Here is a 9,880-nt window from a genome sequence, read left to right on the forward strand (position 1 = left end):
TGCATGGGACTTTTTGATGGGTCTTAAAAAGATAACCTGTAACTTATTCTTTTTGGGTTGAACCCCATGTGAATCTAAAAACGCAATTCACATTTATTTTTGCCTTAACTATTCCCTGCTGTTGCAAATATGGTTAGATGAGAAATGTCAGAACCCATCGCATTATCAATGCAGGTTTTGTCACAACGGAGACTTTCTCATGACTCAGTACCAGCTAATTGGTCTGTCAATGGCTTTCTTTGTTAGGTGAGTCATTTGATACATTGTTGACAAGATGCAAACTGCTCTCTACCCACGGGGGGGGGGGGGGGGGGGGGGGGGGAAGCTCCAGTGGGTCTGGAATTCTTTCAACCCCCTAATCAAGATGCTATTAAGCAGCTGATGGCTTGCAGTGAACAGGGATGAAACTGTATTGGTTTTGCAAGCAGCTGCTGGAAAGACAACTTGATAGAGCTTTAGTGAGGTATGAATGCTTCCCATTTTAGAGTGTGTGCATGCATGTGATACAAGGCAACTTCTGTGATTTCTAAACTCCTTGCACATAATAGTTATATCTTTACTGAGACTGAAATCTTAAAGAACTGGGCCCTTCTATCAACAACTATTTATTGAATTCGTATTATGTGCCAAGTACTGTCCTAGGTACAGAGGATACAGCACGGACAGAAATAGACTAAAATCCCTGCCCTCTGGAGCTTTCTCTTTGAAGATTTTATTATGGAAAAAATTTCAAATTTATGCAAAAAAGAAAGAATAATATGCCCATCATTCAGTTTTAATAATGATCCATATTTTGTCATTCTTGTTTCATCTATCCCTCCCATCATATATACATTTTTTTAATTGAATAAATTTGACATGTAACATTGTGTTGGTTTAAGGTGTATAGTGTGTTATTTTGATACATTTATATATTGTAATATGATTACCAATGTAGTGATATTTATTACATTGCCTCATTACAGTACATTATTGTCTAGATTCATTACATCTCTAAGACTTATTTATTATTCATTATAAGTTTGTGTCTTTAAACACCATCACTCTTAACCTCCCTAACTCCATCCCCTGGTAATCTCTAATTTTTACAGTTTTAATTTTTTTAGCTTCTACATAAAAGTGATATCATACGGTACTTGTCTTTCTCTGTTTGACTGACTTTGTGTAATTGCTCAAAGTCCATCCATGTTGTTGCAAATGGGAGGATATCCTTCCTCATGGCTGTATAATATTCCATTGTATATATGTATCACATCTTTTTTTATCCATTCATCCATTGATGGGCATTTGGGTTGTCTCCATATCATGGCTATTGTGAATAATGCTACAATAAACATGGAAGTGCAGATATCTTGATGAACTCCTGTTTTCATTATGTTTGGGTATAAACTCAGAAGTGGAATTGCTGGATTGTACAGTAAACCTATTTTAAATTTTTTGAGGAAACTCCATATTGTTTTCCATAGCAGTTGGACTAATTTACATTCCCATCACACACTTATTTTTAATGGACCACTTTAAAGCAAATCCTGGACATTAAACATTTTATTATAAATACTTCAGAATGAATCTCTAACAGATAAGGACTTTTAAATAAAAACATAATCACAATGTTATTCTCATACCTAAAGAAATTAACAAAAAGGGACACCTGGGTGACTCAGTCGGTTAAACATCTGCCTTCAGCTCAGGTCATGATCCCAGGGTCCTGGGATTGAGCCCCGCGTCAGGCTCCCTGCCCACCAGAGAGCCAGCTTCTCCTTCTCCCTCTGTTGCTCCCCAGGCTTGTGCTCTCTCTCTGTCTGTCTGTCTCTATCAAATAAATAAATAAATAAATAAATAAATAAATAAATAAATAAATAAAGTCTTAAAAAATTAAAAAAGGAAATTAACAAAAATTCCTTTTTTAAAAAGGATTATTTACTTATTTATTTGACAGAGAGAGACACAGAGAAAGAGGGAACACAAGTGGGGGGTGGGGTGGGAGAGGGAGAAGCAGGATTCCTGCAGAGCAGGGAGCCTGATGCGGGGCTTGATCCCAGGACCCTGGGATCATGACCTGCGCTGAAGGCAGACACTCAACGACTGAGCCACCCAGGCATCTCAACAAAAATTTCTTGGTGTAATTTAATGTCCAATTCAGGTTAAATTTCCCTCAACTCTCAATAATTTTTTTACATTTCTTTGCATCCAGATTCAAATGCTCTGCCAATTATAGGTTGTGGATAGAGCTCTTATGTCTCTTTTGATCTATACCAGTTTCCTTTAGTTACTTTCTGATTGTAGGAATTAGGTTATCTGCCCTCTAGAAGTTCCCACATTTTGGATTTGGCTTATTGCATCCTCACGATGGTGTTTATGGTATTCCTTTATGCTTCACATTTTCTATACATGATATATCTAGAGGCTTGGTTAAGGTATGTTTCAAAGGGGGGTGGGGACATTGGAATGAACATCCTAGTGGAAACTGTCTTGATGCCATTACTGTGTGCCAGAGATGTTTCTGGAAGTATCTGGGTGGCCAAAACTTTGAGCAGCCAGTGTGAAAAATTTAGTTCTTGGACTGTCAGTTTTAATCCTGATGCTGTGAAACATTCCCTTTGTTCCTTCTTCCTTTATGTTGGCCCGTAAAGAAGACTTTTAAAAATGGTTGTGTCAACAATGAATCATGGAACACTTCATCTAAAACTAATGATGTAATGTATGGGGATTAACATAAGAATAAAAAAAAATTAAAACTCAAAAAAAAAAAAAAATGGTTGTGTCATATGGTGTTTGGGAGTGGCACCTACCGGAGGACCTGGGAAGCAGTTCCCCACACAGGAACGAGTTGGGTTTGAAAACTTCATTTGTTAGTGTCTTTTTGGGACTTAGACTAACAAAAGAGATGATAAACTTTTAGAATAGCATGACTTTAAATTAGGCCAGTTGGGTTAGAATATTTGAGGGAGTCTCTAGCGTATATTTTGTGAATGATATTCAAGAGATTCCAGCAGGCAACCAGGAATGAGGATCATGGATTCAGATAATGAGGCTTGTGGGGGTCTTCAGTTTGTGGTCCACTTCAGTTGACAGGTCCCCACCTGAAGCCTTGAGAAAGAAAAGGAGATGGGTTAGAGGAAAGCAACTTGGGGTGACAGCACTAGGAAGTTTCTGGGTCTCTGGTGACTATTGATTTGTAAGGACTTCAGTGGTATTGATAAATTTCTTCATCAAAAAATGATGTCATGGGTAGGGGCATCTGGGTGGCTCAGTCAGTTAAGCGTCTGCCTTCGGCTCAGGTCATGATCCCAGGGTCCTGTGGGGAGCCTGCCTTCCCTCTCCCTCCGCAGCTCCCCCTGCTTGTGCTCTCTCATGCTCTCTCAAATAAATAATAAACAAATATCTTTAAAAATTGATGTCATGAGCTTTTTTAAAAAATGGGGAATGGGACTTTGGTTTGGGAAATCCAGAACTATGAAGGAAAGGAAGGATGATTCCAGTTAGCAAACAGAAGAATCCAGCTGTCATTTACCAACATGGGAAGGTCGCGGGGAAGGGTTCTATTCTGAACATGCTATATTTGAGATGCTTACAATACACTACAGATTAGATGTGGAGTAGGCAGTTGGATGTATATCTGAAGTTCAGGGCTAGAGATAGAAACTTCAGAATCATCAAAATAGAGATGGCATTTAAAGCCACAGATTGGATGAGATCATCTAGTAAATGAGAGAATGGCTTCCTGGAAGCCACATGAAGAAGGTTACAAACAGGGGAGCCTGGGTGGCTCAGCTGGTTAAGTGTCTCACTCTTGGTTTCAGCTCAGGTCATGATCTCAGGGTTCTGAGACTGAGCCCTGCATTGTGTCGGGCTCATTGCTCAGTGGAAAGTCTGCTTCTCCCTCTCCCTCTGCCCCTCCCCCTGCTTGAGCTTTCTCTCTCTCTCTAAAATAAATGAATCTTGGGGGAAAAAAAGGGTTACAGTTTCTCAGAGGCATGTCTAGGAGGGTGACTGCTGAGTCATAAAGCATGCTGATTCTTTTTTCACTAAATACCACCAGATTGCTCTATGGAATGTATTTACCAGTTTAAATTGCCATCAACAGTGCATGAGGATTCCATTTCCCCATATCTTTGCCAATATTTTGGACCATTTGACTAATTTTTGCCAAGCGGATGGATGAAGCAATGGTGTGTTGGAACTAGCTCATGAGAGCAGATTGAACACATTTCTTCTGAACTCCTTGTTCAGTGACCTCATGCTGGTAGCATGAAATCAGCAGGGGTGAGAGTATTTGCACCATGGAAGTTGGCAAACCTGAAAAAGTAGGACCACACCGCCCCCCCCCCCCCCAGTCCTGAGAGCTGTTTTTTTAATACGCCAACATACCGGTGACTATACGTGTACGTAGTACCTTACTGTTTGCATTTCTGTTCTTTCACTAATGGGTTTGAGCATCTCTCCTATGCTTGCCATTCTGGCTCTTCCTTCAGTGAACTGCCTATTTCTATCCTTTTCTCATTTTTATATTGGATTTCCTAACTTCTTTTTGTTGACTTGCAGAAGTTCCTTACATATTTTAGATATTAATCCCTAGCTGCTTTTGAACATATCATATATCTTCTCCCAATTTGTCAGCTGCTGTTAACTTTTTCTTTCTTTTTTTTTTTAAAGATTTTATTTATTTATTTGTCAGAAAGAGGGAGAGGGAGAGAGTACAAGCAGGGGGAGTGGCAGGTAGAGGGGGACCAGGGAGCCCAACGTGGGACTTGATCCCAGGACCCTTGGATCATGACCCAAGCCGAAGGCAGACACTTAACCAACTGAGCCAGCCAGGCGTCCTGCTGTCAACTTTTTCTATGGTATTCTCCATTGGAGAAAAGCCTTAATTGTGATGTAGTCAAATCTCCCAGCCTTTTGTTTTAAGGTTTGTGTTTTTGCAGTCTTGTTTTATGAAGTAAATCCCTACCCCACATTCATAAAGATATTCTCCTACATTTTCTTTTCTACCTTTCAAATTGTAGGTCCTTAATTCACCTGGAGTTCACCTTTGTATATGGTAGACATATAACTAAGCCAGTTTCCCCAACAACATCTTCTAAATAATGTATATTTTTCTCATTGATTTGTGGTATCACCTTTATATATATTGAGGCCTCATCAGTCTGCTTCTGAGTCTTCTATTCTGTTTTACTGTTCTATCTGTTCCCATACTAGGACCACACTATTTTTTATCACTGTGGTAATAACAATATTTGGCAAGGCAGTTTTCATCTCTTTGTTCTTGCTTTTCAAAACTGACTTAACCATTAAACATTTTATTTTTCCTTATATATTTTATAAATTTATTGAAGTTCCTTAAAATTTGAGTTCCTGCTGGAATTTTGGTTGGTATAACATTGAATTTAGAAATTAAATGGATTTTTACAATGTCCAGACGTCCTATCTGTGGCATATCTTCACTTATTCAATCTTCCTTTATGTCCTTAAATAGAATTTTAACATTTTCTCCATAAAGCTCTTGCAAGTTGTTAGGTTAATTCCTGGATATTATGCTTTAGAGTTTTATTGCTATTGTGAATCTTATTGTCCATTATATTTCCTGGTTGCTTACTGCCGATGTAGAAGAAACTACTTTTAGCATTTGATCTTGTACTTGGCAAACTTATTGGACTTACTTATTACTTCTAATTGTTGATTTTGTTAGCTTTTCTACGCTGATGATCATATCATCTGCAAATATAAAGATTTTAGGGGCTCTATCCAGGGCTCTGATATTTTGCATTTAACCACTTCTCATAGTTGGTGCTAGTGTCAATCTGACATCCCAGTTCTGAGAGCTGAATGTCTCTTGTGGTCCTAATGCTCTGTACAACCAGATTCCGGAAACTGAGCCCTTGTGTTCTTCCCCTGTGAACGATATGATACCCTGCCCAATATCTCAGTCCCCATGAGAGCAGTGACTTGGTCTTCTTCTGCCTATGTCTTTAATCCTTTTCTCATGGTTTGGGTCCTGTTAGCTGCTGAGAGACCTTTTCCATGCTGACTTTATTTTTTTAAGTTAAATGAAACTTAATTTACATTCAGTTAATTAACATATAGTGTACTATTACTTTCAGAGGTAGAGTTCAGTGATTCATCAGTTGTATATAACACCCAGTGTTCATTACATCATGTGCCCTCCTTAATGCCCATCCCCCTACCCCGCTCCCCTCCAGCAACCCTCAGTTTGTTTCCTATGGCTAAGAGTCTCTTTTGGGGGGCACCTGCGAGGCTCAGTCAGTTAAGTGTCTGCCTTCGGCTCAGATCATGATCCCAGGGTTCCGGGATTGAGCTCCGCATGGGGCTCCCTGCTCAGCGGGGAGTCTGCTTCTCTTCCTCCCTCTCCCTCTGCCCCTCTCCCTGCTCATGCTCTCTCTCTCTCTCAAATAAATAAAAATTTAAAAAAATAGAGTCTCTTTTGGTTTGTCTCCCTCTTGGATTTCATCTTCTTTTATTTTTCCCTCCCTTCCTCTATGCTCCTCTGTTTTGTTTCTTAAATTCCACATATGAGTGATATCATGTAATTCTTTCTTTGATTGACTTATTTCACTTAGCATAATACCCTCTAGTTTCATCCATGTCGTTGCAAATGGCAAGATTTCATTTTTTTTTAAGATTTTATTTATTTATTTGAGAGAGAGAATGAGAGAAAGAGAGCACATGAGAGGGGGGAGAGTCAGAGGGAGAAGCAGACTCCCTGCTGAGCAGGGAGCCCGATGCGGGACTCGATCCTGGGACTCCAGGATCATGACCTGAGCTGAAGGCAGTCGCCCAACCAACTGAGCCACCCAGGCGCCCAAGATTTCATTTTTTTGATGGCTAATATTCCATTGTGTGCACCTGCTAAGATGCAATTATGTATATATATATATATATATATATATATGTATATGTATATACACACACACACACAATGGTATATATACATATACCACATCTTTATCCATTCATCTGCTGATGGACATCTGGGCTCTTTCCATAGTTTGGCTATTGTGGACATTCCTGCTATAAACATTGGGGTGCAGGTGCCCTTTCAGATCACTACATTTGTATCTTTGGGGTAAATCTCTAGTAGTTGATGCTAATTTTCTGACTGTCTGTCTGAATTTCTGAATGATCAATGCTGTTTGACACAGCATTTCTGAGTCCTGAATGCACAAAAGGACACCCTGTGTAGGTAATACAAAATAGTGGATCAACACAGGACTTTATATCAGATAGACTTAGGTTTGAATCTTTTTCTGCCCCAAGGTATACTGAGCAAGTCCCACAACTTCCTGGAGTCTGTTTCTTCATTTGTAAAGGGAAGGCAAGTGAAATCCCATTGGTAAGGGCCATATAGTAGTCAGTCAGTAATGCCCCTTCTCCACCCTGGTGCTGATCACCACCTTGCTGTGCCTTAGACATAACTGCATCTTAGCAGGTGCAGCTGGACCATATCCCCATGTACCTTCTCATCCCAGTAGATGGTTCAAGTTCCAAGTTCTGGTCCCATATCACTGCCCAGTCCAACTCTTGTTAAACAGGCAATACCTGGTCATACTTGTATGACCCATGGGGTGTTCTAGGAAGTATTACCCCATAAACTAACTACCTTGATGATGGTTTATGGTGTAAACTCAATTTTTTGGACAAAGGCAACCAAGTGAGTAGGAGAGTCTCTCCCTAATGGCTTGGTATCCTGGGAAATTGCCTCTCAACCATTTTGTATTTGGGTGTAGCAGAAAAAGTCAGTAACCTGGCTGGTTTGAACAGAAAGTTTCATTACAGTTAAAAACAACTCAGCTAGCCACACCCTGTCACCTACTAATAGTGGTATCTCAGAGGGATAATTTAAATCAGCAATAAAAGTGAATTGTATACCTCTGGAAACTTCTGTTACACACAAATCTTTCTGAGTTTTTGTGGCTTACTGACCATAGGACTCATTTACAGTTGCTGAAAGCCAACCGAGGGCAGATTGCCTTTCTTCTTTTAACCAGTTAAAGAGGTGGGCGGGGTCAGACAAAAACAGGGTAAGATGAGATCAGGGTGAGGGAGGTGGATCAGGGATCAGGATCAGGGAGGTGGTGAGATCCTCCAAAGGGAGGAAGCCTCTGTGTCACATTATCATCCCCAAGGGTGCATGAAGATGCTGAACTTGCAGGGACAAAGAAACTGACAGCTGACCGGGGACTGTGGGATGGTCATGGTGTTTAAATATTATATAAGTTCTATGGATTTCAGTTGACAGTATGTTCCACCCGATTTAACAATGTAATGTGACTGCTGCAAACAACTCTTTTGATATCTTGAGCTAAGCTAATAGAAGCATAGGACCTAGAAAGAGGTGAGAGTTTCTATCCTCTCTGCATGCAACAGGACACTACCGTTCGTTCGTGAGCTCTAGACAAGCTGGGGTGCATCGTAAAGAGTCCTTTAACATGCTGGTGAGTGGGATCTTGACCATGTCTTATAAGGAGCGGCCTAAGGGATAGGGAATGCTTGTCCTGGATTCCTTGAATTGGAGTGAGACATGATCTGGAAATCCCCAGGGTAGAAACCCAGTAAGGAGGAGATGCAGGGAGCTGGATTTGGCTCAAGGTAGGAAGGCCTTGTCAACAAGGTTGACCTATGATAAAATGGCTGTTTTCAAAGGAAGTGAGTTCCTGGTTACTTTTTTTTTTTTTTACATTTTTTTATTATGTTATGTTAATCACCGTACATTACGTCATTAGTTTTTGATGTAGTGTTCCATGAGTTCCTGGTTACTGAAGGCATTCAACTATGGCCATTTGGTGAAAGGATGTCATAAGGGAGACTCGAGCAACTGGAAGGGGGCCTTTTCTAATCCCTGGAATGGATGATTCTAACAGGAAAAGATGCTCTGGTATGCCCCAGCACTTACCTCTGCTCGTGCAGAGACACAGACAATCGTTCATTCACCATCTGCTATTCCTGGGCACTACGCGTGGTGAACACAGAAGCACATTGCAGTAATCTGTATAGCAAAACCAGAACAAAAAGGCCTCAGAGAGAGTTGTTATGGTGTAACACTAGTGGTTCAGTGTTATAAACCTCAGTCATGGGGAAACAATGGACTCATTAAGTGCCTTCATTAAGGGGACTCATTAAGTGTCAAGTAACACCTTTCCTTCACTGGATGATGGAGAACCAGGATGTCAGTGTTTCTGTCTGTTAGTTGTCACAATTTCACCACCTTCTGGCTCTTGGGGGATGGGGACTGGGACCAAGAGAGAAGAAGGTAAGAAATGAGCAAAGCAGTAGGGGAAATAAAGTTCTGGGATGACTACTGTTTACACTGTCTACACGGACACCTTTGCGTGTAATTATTCAACCTGGGCATACTATTGACTAGGCTTTTTACGGTAAGACCTGCAAACAGGTAATTGGCTGATGGACCTACTCTGGACCATGCACAGGGTTAGACACAGGGGAGCCCCCAAACAGGTAAGATGCCCTCGCTGCCCTTGTGAAGTCAGGGGGGCGCTCCTAGCCCCAGGGGCTAGCTAAGGGCTTTAATGGAGGAACACAGCGCGCGCAGGGCTGCTTCCCCCGCTCACTGCCCTGGGACCCGCGGGGTTCCTCCGAGAGCCGCCCTCGAGCTGCGGTGGAAAGGTCACAGCAGCACCACCTCCACGCAAGCTTACCCCCAGACAGTGCTAACCTGGAGGCCCAACCTTGCATCGGCTGGGGAGCCGCCGGGGCGCAGGCAGGAGGCGCGCGAGCACAGGGGCGCGCTCCCCGCCCCCTCCCCCGGGTCCCGGCGCGTGCGCGGGGCTGGGGCCGAGGCCTGCGCACGGCCCGGACGCCTGCACTGCGCGCGCGCCGACCCCGCGTGGGGCCCGGCTCGGCG

Source organism: Neomonachus schauinslandi, chromosome 10, assembly GCF_002201575.2.
Source record: "Neomonachus schauinslandi chromosome 10, ASM220157v2, whole genome shotgun sequence".
NCBI lineage: Eukaryota > Metazoa > Chordata > Mammalia > Carnivora > Phocidae > Neomonachus > Neomonachus schauinslandi.